Raw genomic sequence first — 18,229 nt, 5'->3', positions numbered from 1 at the left:
CCTGGGTTCGGCTGCAGCGCCGAAGGCGACGCAAACGAGGAGAAACAATTAAGATAACAAGCGTGTGTTAAGAGTCCCCCAACCCTTCTCCTGAAAGCTCGGGCTTGATGTTTTACTTGAAGCATTTTATTTACGCTGCAGTGGGATTTGAGGTCGCCATGAAAACCTGCTACAAAGTACATGAAACACTCGGGGTTTCTGCTTAGGTTGTGATGCAACTTCATTAGAACGGTTTTATGACGCGCTGTCTCGTCTGAAGCCTCAGAACTGTTTGTGGGACAGCGACTCAGCTCTGGTGTAATGTAGGACTGTGGAAACTGCTGGTGTTTGTTCTCGCTAGTATGATTACACACGTCACTGTAGAAACAGAAGCTTGTGGGCAACTACGGGGCATTCCCTGCTGGGCTGCGTTGAAGGGAATAGGACCTGTCATGTTCCGAGGTCACGTACACACACACACACACACACACACACACACACTACAGGGAAACATTCAGGACCCTTTGCTCAAGCCCATCAAAGAGCCCGATTGAAAACAGGAGGTGTTCTGTGGGCCGTTTGATTGGCGACACGTGTGGAAAGGAAACGTGAGGAATGATTCTCCTCTAACAGAGGCCGACTTTGATTCTTCAGGGAGGAGCCTTTGAGGCGTCCGTCCCACGCGAGGCACCTTCTCATGCACGCGATGCCGTTTGAGTCAGACAGAGTCGGCACATGTTCACCGCTAAGACGAACTGGTGGTTCACAGCTGCACTCTTACTCTCAGCTTGCGGGCACGGCTAGGAAATATGAAATCGACAAACACAATTTTATCTTGTTTTCATGTGTGGACAAGGAATTACACGTACTTGACCAGCTTTGAAATGGTAATGCATGTTTGAAGTATTCTGGTAAACAAAGTAGCACAACAAATGCAAATATGCGCCGCGGTTTTGATCTCATAATAATCTCTTCCCCCAAATCCAGGTTGTTTCTTCGTTTTCAACATCAAATGAATGAATAATTCTGCCGAACATGTACTCGCGCGATAGCATCTATAATTAGTATTTCCATCCGTCTCGCTGGCTTCTGCGTTAACCACCTTTGAACTGCAGAGATTATTATGTTTCTGTGAAAGAGTCTCTGCCTTCTGACACTGAACAAAGCCTTGTTTTCCCGCTGCAAAACAAAGGCCATGCGAGTTTTGCGGGCTGCCACTCCGCTTCCCATACGCTAAATACATATGCTGTCATTGATGTTGACACTTCATTTGTCTGCCTTGACACGCACAAACATTTGATCGGTGTGCACCCGCTCCGCCTCACTGTCCCGGGGAATAAAAGGCATGGTGCTCCAGCAGTATTTATGTATTTATGTATTTATACCAAGAACATCCCAGGCCACACGTTCCGCTGAAGGGAACAGAATGGCTCCAGCAAAGCGTCTCTGCTGAAAATCTACATGGGAATAAATCCCATAATCTCTCCCCAGTTTGCACACTAGACTGGCTGAGAGCAATTACTCCGACAAAGAAAGCATTTTTTTATTCCCTCATCCCTTCTTCCTCTTCCTCCTCTTTGCCTTCTACCGTCCTCTCTGCCTTGTGTCAAATTAATCCTCTGAACCTTCCTAAAGATCTCCGTCTATTCCCTTTTTCTGCCTGAGAATGCAGCCACTCTGTTATTTTTCTTTCCTCGCCTCGTCGTTTTCAGATATGGCACCCGCGAGAGGAGATTGCTTTCCGAATGAAACAGCTGTCAAGAATTCCCAATGTCTCCATGACCTTTCTCCCTCTTTGTTCTACCTGACCCCCCTCCCCATCCCCACTCAGGGAGGGAGAAGGCCTTATCTTCTCTCGGTGGGATCCTCACAGGTGCTGAGTGATGGGGGGGGGGGTACTCTAGAGGAAGAGGGGAGGCGAGGAGAGGAGGGGTGAGAGCGGATTAAACAGAGGAAGGATGGGGAAGGGAGGCGGGGCGAGGCGGCTGCTGGGGATTATTTAACGATGGGGTTGGGATGGGTAGGGGGAGGCTGACACCTGTGGGGGTGTGCACAGGGGGGAGGAGAGGGGGGGGCGGGGGTGGAGCCTGTGAGAAAAGGTTGCCGACCATCTGTTGCAGTCACAGTCGATGGAGACGAGAGGCACCAGGAGCCTTCAGCCCAGTTCCCAAAAATGTTAATGGTGCATCAACGATGCATATCAAACGCACATCTGCGCACAGAGCAGCGCTCTCCTCCCCACTGTAGATACATCATTCATACCTGCTCCCACATGGGCACTGGGCGCGTGTCGTATACCAGCGATTAGCATTATCACCTCGGGTTGTTTTTATTCTCCCCCTCCACGTGACGCCAGAGTCTCATTATTGTTTCATTATTGTTTTATTGATTCTTACTTTAATTGACCTGGTAGCATAAATGCCCCCAAACCAAACAATCCATACCCCTAAGTGGCTGTAATTTGATTTTTGTTTTGTTTTTCTGTTTTAAACATTAATCTGAATTTGATTGTGGATGCAGTGAAGCAAGGATGATGAATTGTTTGTTCCACAGTAGCTGCCACGCGGCAAGGTTACAGGACTTAACTTTTGTAAAGAGCAACTGGGTGCAACATGCCTCACACAGACACTTTGTTAGTTACCAGCAAGGTTCCTGGCTGGATAGCACATTAGCGTGCGGCGTTGTGGTTTTACATGACCTGCAGCATTAATACCAGGTCCCACAAGCAGAGAAAGTTGCAAAGATCAAAATCTAATACATCACTTTGGTGAAGGATAGAAGGAAAGGTTGTGGTTTGGTTACGTTTTTAAAAAAAAGTTAACATGTCCTGCTTTGGGATTTCTTTCACCTAAACCAAGTGCTTCTTTAGTTGCCTAAACGTCACCTTAAACCATTTATCATGCTTTCACAGTGACCTAGATTTTGTAGAGAAAACAATTTAAATACATTCTTATGGTTTTGCAGATATGTTCAGTATGAACATTGGCAGACTTTGCAAATACATCTAACCAAAACATTTCCTTATTATGATGATGGAAAAAATGTAATCCAGGCAGCTTTACATCTCTTTCAAAACACATTGCTTTTGCAAATCACTAATATTCAAACAAACTGGCACACTCAGGGCTGGAAATGTGTGTTTGTTTCACCATTTAAGCCAATTAACATAAAACTATATATATATGAGCACAAAATCAAGTTCCATTTGTTCTTCGTTTCCTCAAGACGCTCTTTAACTCAGTTTTAGACTTTCAAACACACATATTCTCCGTCCACTTCCTTCCCGGTGCGCTACCTGACGCCGCGCTTTGATACTGGAGCCCGTGTGGGCCCCGCCGGCCCACTGACGGCGTGTGCCTGCTTTCTTCCACAGTGACAGTGAGTATCTTTAATGGTGACGCTGTTTTGTTTTTCCTCGTCTCTGGGGATGGATAATGGGGGAGCGTTCCCCTTCTGAGGCAAACGGGCCAGAGGAGGCTCTGTAAACATGGGGGAATGAAGATTAATCACACACTAGAGATGGTGTTCCCACTTTAATAATCAGTATTGATTACTGTCACCTTACATCTGCACCAACAGCTGCTGTGAGGAGGGGGGGGCTGGTCCACCACACACGCTTCCCCTGTTAAATCACTGTGTATTCAGAGGAGAATATAGTGGGGTTAGCTTGAAATACACACCAATAAATATACTTTATTGTCAATCGAAGGGTAGAAATGTATGCCCTTACTTTAGCATTACTGCCACATGGTGTGGACCATCCTTCACCTCATGAGCATGGATGTATATTTTTAAAGGTTTAATCCCACTGGTCTCATTTGGCCAAATATATTCAATTCAGCATTTTGTTCCCAAAGTAAGAGACGAACCACCCTGACCAATGACGTAACCATTGCTTTAAACATGCATTTCATTGTGCTAATTTACAGAAGCAGTCAAATGGATGTGGCGTTGTCTGCTAAATTGGTTTGCTCTGTTCATGATGAGTTAGTTTCTTCACAAAATATTGGCGAATTTTTGGTATCCAGGCAGATTTCATAACAATTTCAAGTGAATTACGGCTCCCTGGGCACGTTCCATTTGATTCAGACTTGGCTTCATCGCATGTGTTTGTTAGACAAAGAAAAAGAATGCGCAGGAGCAGAAACTGCTATCATGTCAGCAACACACACCATACCCAATGAATGTCAACAGTCCGATCAAGGATTTTATAGCTAAGACAAGAACAATAAATGGCTTCTTTAAGGTGCAATGTGTCAAAGCTAAGATATGAACAGCATTTTTCTTTAAAAATGGCCTCTCCGGGAGATGGAGATGGTCCTTGTGTTAGAGTTAGACTCCCAGCCGGATCAGCAGACTTTATGTCACTGTTTGTCCACAATTTTGCTCCTCTTTAATGACTCATGTTTGGGCTTTTCTTTCACTTAGTCAACAGTTTGTGTTGTGTGAACACAACATGTTGCGGTGTGAATGATTTTCTTACAACATCACACTACATAGTACTGTGTAGTCAGTATACAGCACTTTGAACTAGTTCCCCTTGCTGGTACAGTTCCCCTATGGGACCAAAGTAACCTGCTTAAAAATCAAATCCAACAGCACCCTGATCATGTTTATCAAGGACTTCCCTTTCCTCCTGTGAGAAGCTTGGATGGACTGTTTTCATACTCACCAAGTTCCCATGATTCTATGGCTGATGGCTGTAAAGCAGTGGATGATAGGAGATGTGTTTGATTATGTTTCAATCCAACGTCTTTGACAATGGGATGTGGAAATGACCAAAAGGCAATCGTCAAGCCCAATGCACCTGTACTCATGAGTCATGGAAATACCCTGCCTGTAGTGGCTTATATAGGCACCTACAGCACTGTTCTACTTGAATGATTAATGACATACAGTGGTTCATATTCATCTCTTTGTGAATAAAATCTCATATTTCACATGTGCATTCAAATAGTTCGTGTGTTTCATGTGTTGGAACATTATTAATTGGGAATATGGCAGCAGCTGTTCTTTCTTTCCTGCTCATGTTTGTGTGGATTGGGAGGCTGACAAAAGCCTATTCATTCCCCCCCTCTGTGCTTGTTGGTCTTAATCCCTCCTGCACAAGTTTTTGCTTTCTGAATAAATAATACTTTTTTTTTCCAGGCAGTCACGGGGGGGACATGAGAACAGACTCAAGTTCCTTAGAAGATGGGCAAAAAAAAAAGTCCCAATCCTTTTCTGTTGATTTACAACATTGTCCACGGTTACAGTGACACAAATTCAAGCGTGTGGAGGAGAAATAAATAAATAAAAACAACTTCAATAATACCTGACCTCTGACCTGAGGCTGAGGCTCGCTGTCCTGAAGGTTTTTTTTTGCACAGAAACGGGGCTTGTGGGTAATGAGAAAAGAACAGCAGTGGGATTTCTCTGAATGAGAACATGGAGTGTGGTGACCACGGGACGGCCTTTTTCTACATCTCCAGAGGCGGGGGGGGGGGGGGGGGGGGGGGGGTTGAGAGCCTGTGTTGATCCAAGCTCACACAGGAAAAAACTGATGTGGAATGTAACCAGATGAGTGCGGCAGGGATAAAGCTTCACACGGGAGTTGCAAAATACATTGCAGATTATAGGCTGTAGGTAGAAAAAAGATTAGCAGAACATTTACAAGTGGACTTAGCGACTGCAGTGGAGATCGTTGCACTTGGCAACAGGGAGCGCCGCGCTTTGTCTCCAACTTATTGTACTGATATAATTACACAATCATGTTGTCATCTGTAAGCACAAGCCCGCACGCTTGGCCGAGGTCCATTAAAACTATTCAAAGGGCTACACTTCTCAGATAATTATATGGCCAAACAACAGATCAATAAGACCATTTATTTGGATTGGCTTTTCAGAGTGGAGATCATTCATGCATCTTTGTAAACATCGCGGGGCCAGAGAGCAGCAAGGTGTGAGACTTGATGATTGCTGCCATACGGGGCCGACAGTAATGATGATGAACCCTCAGAGTCCATTCCATTATTCATGCGCTTACGTTATGATACAGATGCAGTCGCTGCATAATGCTGCGTTCACACCAAACGCGTCGCGAATTCATCGCGCCACAAATTCACATCCATCGTGACGCGCCATCGCAGATTCGCGCCGCGCCACTCTCATCGCGTCTGTGCATAGACTTTGTATGTAATCTAATCGCGCGAATAATTCGCGACGCGTTTGGTGTGAACGCAGCATTAGTCGTTTAGAAAATACAGCGGCAAAGACATTGCAGCTATTCCTCCAGCTGTGTTGCGCCGACTGAATTAAACTTGCTTTTCGAAATTGTTTGAGCTATTTCTTAAAAAGCACCAGGATGTCATGTCTTTGGAAAGAAGTGAAAAATATTGGCGTCACATTGGCCGTGCTCGGTAATGCTTTGGACCGGCTGCTTGATTGGACTGAAACCTGAATGGGTTCCTCGCAGAACAACAAAGCACCGCGACTCTGTTTGTTGAATGGAAGGAAATCACAGAGGATGATAGAGATAACTGAAAAGAAAAAAAGCAGCTGGGATGTGTTCTTCTTCGGACTGTTTTTTTTTCCCACTTACCTTGTCGTCACAAAAGAACGCAGCTTGTCAATAGATGACTGTCATTTAGATTCTGCTGTTTGATGGATCAGGAGTAAACAAGCTGAGGTGCTGTCACTGTCTGGCTATAACTGCCTCTCCCTTCCTATGTTTACTTGGTGGCGGGCACAAATAATGATGGGATTTGTCGCCAGAAATATGACTAAGCCTGCTATTATTCATATCGGAAATGAATCTCTGATTCTAGGTCAGCGCTCCTGACAGCACTGGCCTGTCTGCTCGGGTTTCGAGGTGTGAAATGCTTGATGAGTGCCGTCAAAACTGAGATGTGATATGAGAGAAAGAAGGCGGGAGGGGGAGAAACGAGACAGTGATTGGGTGTCATTTCGCTGCGCTTATCTCTGTTCATAATCATCCCTGTGTGGCTATGTGAAAATGTGCTCCTCAAGTGTCAGAAACATCTATCAGCATGTCTAATGGAGTCCCTGGTCAATGAAAAATGCATCTCCTGATTCAGATGTGAGGGGGGGCGAAACATAAGCCTTCATACATAGAATTATTAATGGTGGCGTGCCCATGAAGAAGACGAAGCCCAAGCGGTCATTGTGATTCATTTTTCAACACTTTGACTGACCCGCATCAACTGTGTGACAGAGAAACTTCAAAGCGTAACCTTTTATCCTACTTTTCTAGGTTTTACCATCAGTTCAAGGGCGACATTTTTTTGCTCACCAAATTGCTAAAAATATTACAATGATTCAATTTTCCTATATTCTAATAAATACTTTTTAATGAAAATATTTACACACAAAACAGGCACGAATTCTTCTCCAATTTTCATTGAGTTTCCTGAAGTGAGCCAAACAGCACCCCTCCAGGTTGTTGGATGTCAGTACTAGCAATGTACCCTTAACTGGTCTTCAGAGGGAGCACAGGTGTGTCTGCCATCCTCTGATTAGAACTTAGCAAGGAGCTAAAGCCATTACACAGTCACGGTCATGAGACTGTGCTACTACGAAAGGGACTCTGGAGAAGACAGTGAACAGAGAAGACTGCGACACTGTGGCCTAACGGCAAATGCATAAGAAGACTAACTCAGAGCTGCTAATAATACGAGCTAATTTAAATGTGTTTGGGAGAGCAGTCAGCGAGGACTTCTATTTATATACAAACAAAAGGACCATCCCAACAAGTGCAGTGGGACATGCTACGCCATTTCCATGGAAAGAAAGGTGAAGGGTCAAGCTTCAACATGACGAAACGCGAGTCAGATACACCCTCTGTCTGCCTGTCTGCCTGTTTGTCTTGTATCATCTGTCTCTGGCTTGCTTGACCGTTGTGGTATTTTGTGTATGTTTAGCCAACTCTTCGCTGTGTGGTTGTTGATTGTTAATGAGATCACCGGTGATCGCAACACAACGCATGCCGGTTAGATTTGTGTCCCGACTTGTCCCGCTGATTGGCTCTTAGATTTGACAACAAACACCACGTTTTGCAGAAAATCCTATTTTGTGTAATTGTAGTACTTAACCCTAGATTGTAGGTTATAAGTCTCATGTTGTGCAATGAAGGTTTAATCTAAAAAAACATCTTACGTGATTGATAATAATAAAGCTTATTCATAAAACACAATGAAGCAAGTAGTCTGCAGTGGTTTGAATGATGTGGGATTTCTCCATTTTTTGCGTTTGTTGGTTGTCCAGTCACCTGTTGACTGAGAGGGATTTGTGAATGACCCAAATGGGCTCAAGGTCTGCTGTTTGCTTGTGTGAAGTTTTGCCGTGCAATATAAAATATTATTGTAACAAAAAGCATGTGGATAAGAGTGTGTTAGTAATGTATTTGATACAAGCGTTGATGATTAATTCCCCGTTTCAGTGTTCCGTGCTGATATCTAGTCTACCTGTATCAGAGTATACGCTTTGTTGCACTGCATGTGTTTTTGAATACAACAAAAAAAATACACTAGACGGGTGCAGTCATGCAGCTATGATATGCACAATGTTTGTTTTCAGTATATGTTATTCAAAAGTTGACGAATTGTTCGGTGGATTGTTGTATTGTGCCACGATGGTGCAGTTCTACAAATCTGAATGTATCGTGATTGGAAATGCACATGAGGGATTATTACTGGCCTCTCAGATGTGCTCACTGTGAGTTGTACCTCCACATCAGGTAGTTTGGATCAACTGGCTAAACTGTCGGCTCTGGTGTTCACCGGAGTAGTCCCTTAATGGAAGCAAGGAAGGCCTTGTTATTGAGCTAACAGCTTAAAATAAAGGCAGGTCATCTGTATGGCCTCGGGCTGTGGTGTTAGTGAGTGAACCAGTTTTGATTACATAAATCAAAACTGGGATCTTTAATACTAATAAGTAAGACACCCTCAACATGATAAAAAGTTCCTCCGCCAAAAGCTTTTAAAGGAGGAGGATTAGCATTAGTCTCCTTTTTATGTGCAAAGAAAGCAGTGTTATCGTAACCAATACGACCCTTAGTTGAAATATACCAGAATTGTCCTTTAAATGAAAGTGTGTGTGTGTGAGGGGTGGTTATTGCTGAACTTACTTAAAATAAAGGCAGGTCGCAATGATCGAACCACCATCACCATGATAACAAGTTCCAGTGTCCTCTGCAGCCACTTTAAGAATAAGCTAATGGCCAATACCTCTTAAAGCAGGAGAAGGATTAGCATGCGCAGAGTAATCCACCGATAGGTGAGGGTGATCAGATTGTATCACTCTGGCCGAGTAATCCACTTCACATGTTCCTAATAATACTTTCAGGCAGGTAATCAACAATTTACAATGGATTATCTTTTGAGAGTGGCCTCGCCGACCCTGTTAATCTATTACGATTCACCCTCGCGTGATTTCATATTCAACCGGGTGACAATTCATTAGGTGGCTCCAAGCAACGATGCAATTACAACCCGTAGTGGAGGGCCCTGACCCGGGAAGGGGCCTTGCAGACATGACGACCGTCCGGTAATGGAGGTGCAGGAGCGAGGGGGCAAGATGGCTGTCATGCCTCTCAGCGAAGGGGCTGACCACCCTGACAGGTGAGGACGGGCCTCTTGTAATTATTTAGCGAGGACACGGACCGGAACATTGGGGATGACCAGAAGGAAATGGAGATGAGATGGAAAATGAAGCGGGCACAGGAGCGCTCCGGATGAGTGCTTGTTGTGGAATGAGGCTCAGATGGTGCGTCTTGTTGGAGAGGGCCAGTTTAATGGCCAGACTTTTCCCTTTTTGCCTGAGGGTGACATTATTTTAAGGCAGAGTGATATTTAAAATGACTTTGAACATAACAGCCGAGCGCCTTGAAAGCCAAGATGAACGAGGGCCAATACAAGTTTTATAGCCCAATGAGATTAAGACGTTACACCTTATGTGTGATAATTTACTTTTAAGTATAGCAATATTCCATGAAGCCGGCGTGTCATGGGTTTTTAATGTGGATTGCAGCTTTTAATTTCAACAGCTGAAAGTCTTCTCGACACTTTTTTTTTTTTTTTTTTTTGTCTTCTGTTTTCTCAGCTGCGTGGCCACACAGTGTTGCATTCCACTCCAGTAAATGAAGTGAGATCAGTGTTTGGAGTACAGGATCCAAGTCTTCAGTGATGAATTGCATACTCTGTGTTAAGCAGGAGTCTTCTTGGAATTAATAAACATAGGAATTTTGATTCAGAAGATAAGAGTTGTCAGAACATGAGTCTTCAGCAGATCTGTCTGTTTTGTTTGGATGTTATACAGCTAGAACAGGGACGGTATGTACGGTTTTGGATATCTATCTATCTATCTTCAGAATGCAAAAAATAAAAAAAAATAAATGCCTGTGTTGAGATGTATGTATATATGTATATATATATTTCCAAAACCGTACGTACCATAAAAATAAATGCATTTAAAAAAAAATGTTTGCATTCTGATGCGTTTTTGAATGACACTCTTCAGATTTTTCTTCTCTTATGTCAGTTTTTAAAAAATGTTATTACACATGCGTATCTATTCATGCACTGAGTGATATGAGTGTATTGCAGCACACGACCTCATCACTTCTCACACTTTATACATGACAAATTGAAAAAGGCTTGTATCTGTGACACCGTCACCAAAGAAGTCCCAATATGATTTAACAACAATTGAATTAGAAGAGCAATGTATATATGGTCAAGCACAATTGGACAATTTGAACTTTCATGTATAAAACCTTGTGACTCTACATATCTTCAGTGGATTATAACAATGCCAGGCATCGCACGCTAGCTGTGTGGTGATCCCAGAGGAAAGCTGGAGCGGACTGTGACATTCTCTCCGTATGTGAGTCACCCTCTCTTTGCCCCCTCCCCTAACAACCCTCCCTTCAAAGTCAAAATGGTGACCGGAAGTAAAAAAAAAAGTGTCAGCGTAAAAAGAGAAGAGTGACATGAAGAAAAAAATCAGAAGCTTGTCATTGGAAAAATAGATCAGAATGCAAAAAAAATATAAAAATTAAATAAAACATTTATTTTTCAGTTGTACATTTTCAATGCCAAATTTTATTTTTCAATTCTAAAACTTACCGTCACTGTTGTTGACGGTGTTTGAAATCCCCTAAGATAGAAGATGTATGCACGATGCATAGCCAGGGACACAGATGCACAGATGATTTTCCTGGAGGATCGAGCCTTCTGTTCGGTCTCCTCCAAGTGCTGAGGGAATGTGACGCTGCGTAGTGTCGCCGTCGCCAAAGAAGCTACACTCTGTTTTGAATTATGTCTCGTGAGTGGAATATAGATGACATTTTTGGCATTATTCCAAAGAGATAACCGAGTCAGACATAAGGAACCCCATTGAGGTGGAAGGAAAATGCTCCATACAGGCCTTCCAGGCTGTTGTGTGTGGGTGTGTGTGTGTGTGTGTGTGTGTGTGTGTGTGTGTGTCTCTCTGTCTCTGTCTCTCTCTGTCTCTGTGTCTCTGTTTCTCTCTCTCTCTCTCTGGTTGCCAAGTTAATCAGCTGACTTCATTTTTTTTTTCCATGGATAATGCACTAATATTGAATTAGCTTTTAAGCAAACATAAGCAACTGTGCCATTAGCACACACACACAGCAGTTCTAAACAACGTGGTCTCTCTGTCGCTATGCAGGTGGTCGAAAAATATTTACAGGCACAAAAATACAAAGCGAAAGACCTTCTTCTTATCGAACCAAGTCTGTGATTGAGCCGTAAAACATTATAAAATGTGCCAGTGCATTATGAAAATGTATGTCAGAAGCTCCAGCTGTCACAATCCTTGTATCATCCAACAAGGATTGTGACGGGTCAGTGCACTAGAGTCAAGAAAATTGAACAAAATATTATAATACCTTAGATTGGGATGATGTCAAAAACATAAATAGCTTTTCGAGGCTCTGGTCAAAGTCTAATCAATTACTCGTTGGCTAATCGCCAACTATTTTCATAATCGCTGAAGTAATTATTCATGCAAAAATGGCAGTAAATGCTTTTCAAACATGGAGATTTCCTGCTCTTCTGTTTTATGTCATAATACACCGAATATCTCTGTGTTTTGAACTGACAAAAACAAGACATTTAAAAAACGTCACCTTGGACTTTGGAGTATGTATTATTTTAATTAAATATACTCAAAAGCTTTCTTTTAGTTGATGGTTTCAATTTACAATGTTCGCTTATATTATTGTGACGTCAAACAACTTCTTCATGAAGTCGGGGTCGATGGACTTGTTTGTCTTCGTTCCAAGTTGTCTGGACGCAGCAGTAGTTACTGCAGCAAGCCTGATACTTATGACCAAACTCTCTTAATAGACCTTTTTCACAGCAGACATTGAAGCACAGGTGACGCATATTCCGTTCACGACGGCTCGGTTCCTTCTAGTGAGCCATGACAGTGAGCCAGCATGCACAATGGGCCCCCTTTTCACAGCAGCCATTTTGACATGTCCTAGACTGGTAAACACAGGTGTAATTGATAAAAAATAATTATGGTCCTTCTCCTCATTCCAGTGAGCCAGCCTGCACAATAGGCCCTTTTCACAACAGCCATTTTTAGCATGTCATTGCAGGGTAAACACAGGTGTAATTAATAGAGGTAATTATGGTCCCGTTCTTATTGAGCGTGTCACAGACATTCCAGTGAGCCAGCATGCACAATACCAAAGCCCTGACCCACCTTAAATGGAACGGGGCCGTAATTCATGTTAATTACACGTGTGTTTACCCTGCAATGACATGTCAAGATGGCTGCTGGGAAAAGGGCCTATACGAGGACCCTGGAAAGAGCTCGCCTAAATGGAATGCAGTCGTTTTCAATGTTATCCTTACTTGCTATGACGAGCCAAAACGTCTCCAGCTGGACCTCGAACTGGTGACATTGCAATTGGTCTCTGTGTTCAGCGTCTTAAACATGGTGGCTGAGGGGGCACGACGACAATGACTTAATATGAAGTCAATTTTTGCAGTGTTGATGTACTCTTCAGAATAGAATATAGTTCATCAATTAGCTGACTTAACAGTTGTGTATGAAAATGGGCTTTCATAGGCCCCAGTTAAAAGTGAATTGTATTACTGAGGACAATAGAACATCAATCTGAGAAAATGCCACTTTTTCTTCTCACTAACAAGAGAAGGAAAACAAGAAGGCCGACTTTAGTCGTATCGCTGATGGCGGCAGTTACTGACACAAGTTAAGTTTCCACCGAAGTTTAATTATACTCAAGGCAGGCACCCATTGGGAGAGACATGTCACACCACCTCAGGGGGTGTCGAATCTCGCAGGTTAAACATAGAGCGAGAAGCGTGGGCCGCCACTCCACCTGCTATTCTTCAGCAGAATGTATCAGAGAGCGAGAGCGATGGGACCGAATCTGCACAGACTCAGACAAGCTGGTGTGCGTACTGTACACACACACACACACACACACATTTGCATAGGCATGTGAAGAAAATGATTTGTCAGGAAGCTGGTGGGAGGCTGCAGCTCTCTGCTTTCATTTCACTCAAAGATCCTCAGTGCTTAGCATTCAGTGATGAAATCGTCTTCCCTTCAGACCCCCCAGACCCTCCGACGGCTGTCATGACTACAACGTCTAGTGTGAGAGCGGAGGGCATGAAGGGGGAGGAAAAACTACGCAACACAGCTGCGTTTCCATCCACCGTCAAACAGATGCTGCGTTTGGAAACCATATCCAAGCATGTGAAGTCTACCCTGTCCTCAGGATGCTGTGAGTGAGCTGTCTGGAGATTAACTAATGGAAAGATCTGAACAAAATGTTTAGAAGTAGGAGATTAACAGAAGCGCCAAGGCAGGCATTGTTACCTGCTCCGGATCTTGACAACCGGGTGGAACGTGCAGGAGCTGAAACGGGGTGAGCATGTGGCAACCACCACGCTCTGAGAATGATAGTCTGGCTCAATCGAGGCAAAAGCCCCCCGAAAGACTTCTCTTTAAATATTTTCTAAAATTCCTCCTCCACATCCGTTTGAATGTGCAGGTGACGACACTCCGGTGACAGCCAACAAATGCACCAAGACGCGTGAAATTTACACTGTTTTTTTTGCCCAAGACAACCGCGGTGAAGTTGTGAGTGAGATGGTAATCCAAGGCAGTTACAGGAAACAAGCCAACAACCCAGTTTTTATGAGTGTAAGGAGGCAGCTGTTGACATCTGAGATGGCAATTACTCATGTTTGGACAGTCAAGAGCAACACAATCAGAGAAAATGTGGAGCGATGATCAGTTCTTTGCTTTTTTTTCTTTTGGAGTAAAGCTAAATTACAGCAAAGAATGCATCAAAGTCCATCATGCTTATAATCGTGTGAGGAAGACGGGGGTCGAGTCTTGAGAGCGGGACACACCAGAGCTGTATGAAAGTCCTCCACCAGGGATGCTGAGCTCCACTTCATCCAGACTCGGGAGTCATGTGGAGGGTTTAAGGCTAGCTGCTGCAGCTAAGCCTCCACCACTGTTGATCTGTCCAACAAGACAGCCGCGCTGAGAAAGAGAGACAGAGAGAAGGGGGGGGTGGGAGAGTGAGGCAGGATTAGGAAGATGGATTTGGATGCCGCTGATGGGTAGCCAAACGGTGAGAATTAAGGGAAAACAGTGAGCAGTAAGGCTTATCGAGGCGAGCGAGATTTTGCAAGGCCTGACAGCGCTCTTCTGCTGGATGCTGGGCAGTGAAACCTGGCGGCGGCCCCAGCCGAGGCTCAGTATACTTGAGTGGGAGGAAGACCCGCGTCTAACCTCCCATTACAGCACAGTCATCCTCCACGTTTTTTATATCTGCTCACTTTAAATCCTATTTATTTTTTGTCAAGTGAGAAAGTGGAGCTACAGGAGGAATGTTTACTTCTGTAGAAAGAATCGATATCATCTGCAGTGATTCAAGTGTGTCCGTGGTTACAGCAAAGAGAAAATAATTGAATCTAATGATTAAACAATCATATCTGCCTGATAAGCACATTCAGAAGACATTTTGGGATATTGCCTTTCATAAGGTGCATTTGGACCATTTTGTTCATACAAACAAATTAGCATTGAAAAAATATGTTTCTATTCTGTGCCAGGGCTGGACCACATGGCCAGAAATATTATTATTATTAGTTGTGAAAGAATACTGTGCTTATGGCAGAACCACAGGAAGGAAGAAACCCAAAAGTTGAATATGTTTTATAATCATTTGGGGGAACGTAATGTTTAGGAGACAGGGCTGAATGGGTTGGGTCAGTCAGTATACAGTATATATACATCACGTGTTGGCCGTCTCACTGCTGCACTCTACTTTTGAGCATGTGCACCGCAGACTTTGGGGTTTATCCCTATGCTAACATGGATGGGGTTGAAATAATTCAATAGCGCCGCTTCGTTAGACTGTTCTGATTCTGACAGTGAAACGAATAATTTCGCTGGGGCTGTGACGCTCAAAACAATGAATCCATTGATTAACGGCCAGTTGCAGTTTTACATCTTTTTATTTATCTTAAGTAAATCTCATAAATGTATCATCGTCACCGTGGAAGATGTATTTGTGAAAATGTTCTTGATCCTTTTATCGCTCAGCCAGATCGAGCATCAAAAACAACCTTCGGAACACTAAAAAAAGAATTGGTTCCAAACTGCCAGACCTCTTAGACGTAACACAAGATTTTCTGAATTTCCAGACAGCGCTGTCAGACTTCTGGGTATTAGCGTCAGGGCAGCACGATGCGGAACACTGACCCATTCTTTCCTTCGGCATAACAAAACAGCAAAGAGGGCATCTCAAACATGCAGGATTAGTCTCATTTCAATATTTAGCAAACGCCCCGCTTCCCCAAATGTGGACGCTTTCCATAATTCAACCAAGTGTGCCCGAGAAATGACCCGTGACCATGTTTCTTGTTTGTGAATCACTACGGTACCACCTCAGACAGTCGACTGTTTTTTTCGAAGACGGGCTGATTTTTCATCTGCAGTCTGATGTCATCCCTCTTTAATGGATCACTGAACGCCTCATCTCATCACTGTTGCTGAGACACTTTTTTTTATCATTCCGTACACGTACGGCGGCACAAAAATATAACCGAAAGTTATGCAAATTGAAAGACATTTGAATAACAAAGGTTAGAAAAAAACTTGAACTGTCAGAAACATCACCTGTCTGCTGCAAACTATAGCTTTTAATTTTCACCTCAGTTCTTCACTAAATAAAGCGTGTTAGCTAATACCTAGAGGCATGCGGCAGGATCATTTTCACCAGTGAGATGAAAAGGCTGTCAGGGAATTAATTACAGCATTAAAAGGTGCAGATAGCAACCGTCTCAATGCCTCTGAGAGAAGAAAACAGAGACGTTGAAGAAGAAAGGGCAAAGCGAGAGATCGGTGTGTCGAAAAGTTATCTCTACCCTGCAGCACAATTGGAGTGTTAAACACAGCTAAACACTTCAAAGTGCGATTCGGTACAGAGAGAGAGGCGCTCAGCGGAACGACCTCTACTTTGCGTCTGGATGCGAGTACGGTTATAGATCACCTCCAACTCTCTCTCCCTCGCTTTCTTCCTATCAGTTCCAACTTCAGCAGATGTTGCAGAGTTCAGATTCTTCTTCCTTTTTTTTCTTCTTTCTTCCTACAAGGTATACAGGAAGCTGATGCTCTTCCATCTCCAGCTGATTGCTGGGACGTTATTGCTTTAACTGAGGGTGACAGTAGCTGTCACGGGCTGTCAAACGGCCCCGGCCTGCAGCGTATCAAACCCCAGGTTGTAGTGTGACTGGTGACATGCTCAATCAGCCATTAAAGAGAAATCACTGTCAGCGATGCATGGCTGCTGACAATCAGTCATCACGGGGAGGAGGCTCATAAGGCCCAATTGGACTCAAGGTGACGGCAAGGGAGGCATGCGGTTTAGGGTCGCACCAGTATATGAGCGCTCTGTCGTGCAGCGGGAGTCTTGGTCCTTTATTAAATATTGAATATCAGCCAATCATGCGGTCCTCTTCCGACATGACGGAGATTGCTCTATCTGCTTCTGACAGCCTTCGCTGTTTGGAGGTCGTGTGTGTGTGTCCCCCCCCCTGTGTAGCAGCAGGTGAGGGGGAGGTGAGGGTCAGCAGAGGGAATATGTGACACCTGTTCTGGCTTCATGTCCACCTGGACAGGTTGACCATATGCAGAAGTCCTCACGGGCCCTTTCCCTGAGGCGTCATAATCACAATTTGCAACTGGTGCATGGACATCAAGTCGACTTTAACAACAACAAAAAAATACATTTTAAATTGGCGAAAATCTTTTTACATCACACAAGAAATGACCATCGAGTTGCGTTACACAAACATGTCAGCCATACGTATGTGCAAACTGAATTCTAAAGAAAGGGGCGGGAATGTAAATGGTGGTTGTCATGAAATGTAAATATTCTTACCAACCTTTCCACAGAGAACCATAACCATTTATCATATCATGAATTCCTCATGATACAATTCTGGTTTGTCAAAAGACCTGGCCCAGTGGCGTAAAAGGGATTCACAGCATTTAGTTAAGTAAGCAAGTAAAGATAAATACCACAGTGTAAAATAAATAAATATACATTTTCAAGTAAAAGAAGCACATTTAAAATATAACTTAAGTATTTATTAAGTCAACCGCCAAAACTGTCTTTTGTTTAAGATTCTGTCTTTTCTTTCCAAAGCGAGTCCACTCTTGGTTTGGGAACAATAAACAAAACAAACTTTTTCCATAACTACTCAATAAAAGTTTCACATTGAAGCAGAAGTTGGGTCGCACACTAATCCAAAGCAGCGCACACAAGACTGATGTAAGCGACTGAAACGTCTCCGAGAGAAATGCCTTCAAATGCCAAGAGTTACAGCTCAGAGAATGAGTCCATGTCCGTCCACAGAGGAATATTACAGTTATGCTGTAACTCTACACAGAGGGCCATGCTCCCCATAAAACATCAATTGAAGCTTTCTGAATCACCTGTGACCTACCCAAAAGGTCAAATATAAACCAGCCGAGAGGGGCCTTTGAAACTGCAGGTTTGGTGTTTCAATTTAGGCTTGCCATCACGGAAACTTTTCCGACATGAAAGGAGCTCTGGATGGAGGCAGGTGGAGTGTCACGCGCTGTTGCCATGCCACCGGTCAGTAAAACACACGAAAGACGCGAAATAATGGGGAAAACAAAACTGTTTCCAGTCCTGGTGGGGGGG

Source organism: Anarrhichthys ocellatus, unplaced genomic scaffold (genome assembly GCF_004355925.1).
Source record: "Anarrhichthys ocellatus isolate YVR2014 unplaced genomic scaffold, GSC_Weel_1.0 scaffold63, whole genome shotgun sequence".
Taxonomy (NCBI): Eukaryota; Metazoa; Chordata; class Actinopteri; order Perciformes; family Anarhichadidae; genus Anarrhichthys; species Anarrhichthys ocellatus.
Note: the sequence above shows the minus strand (reverse complement) of the source record.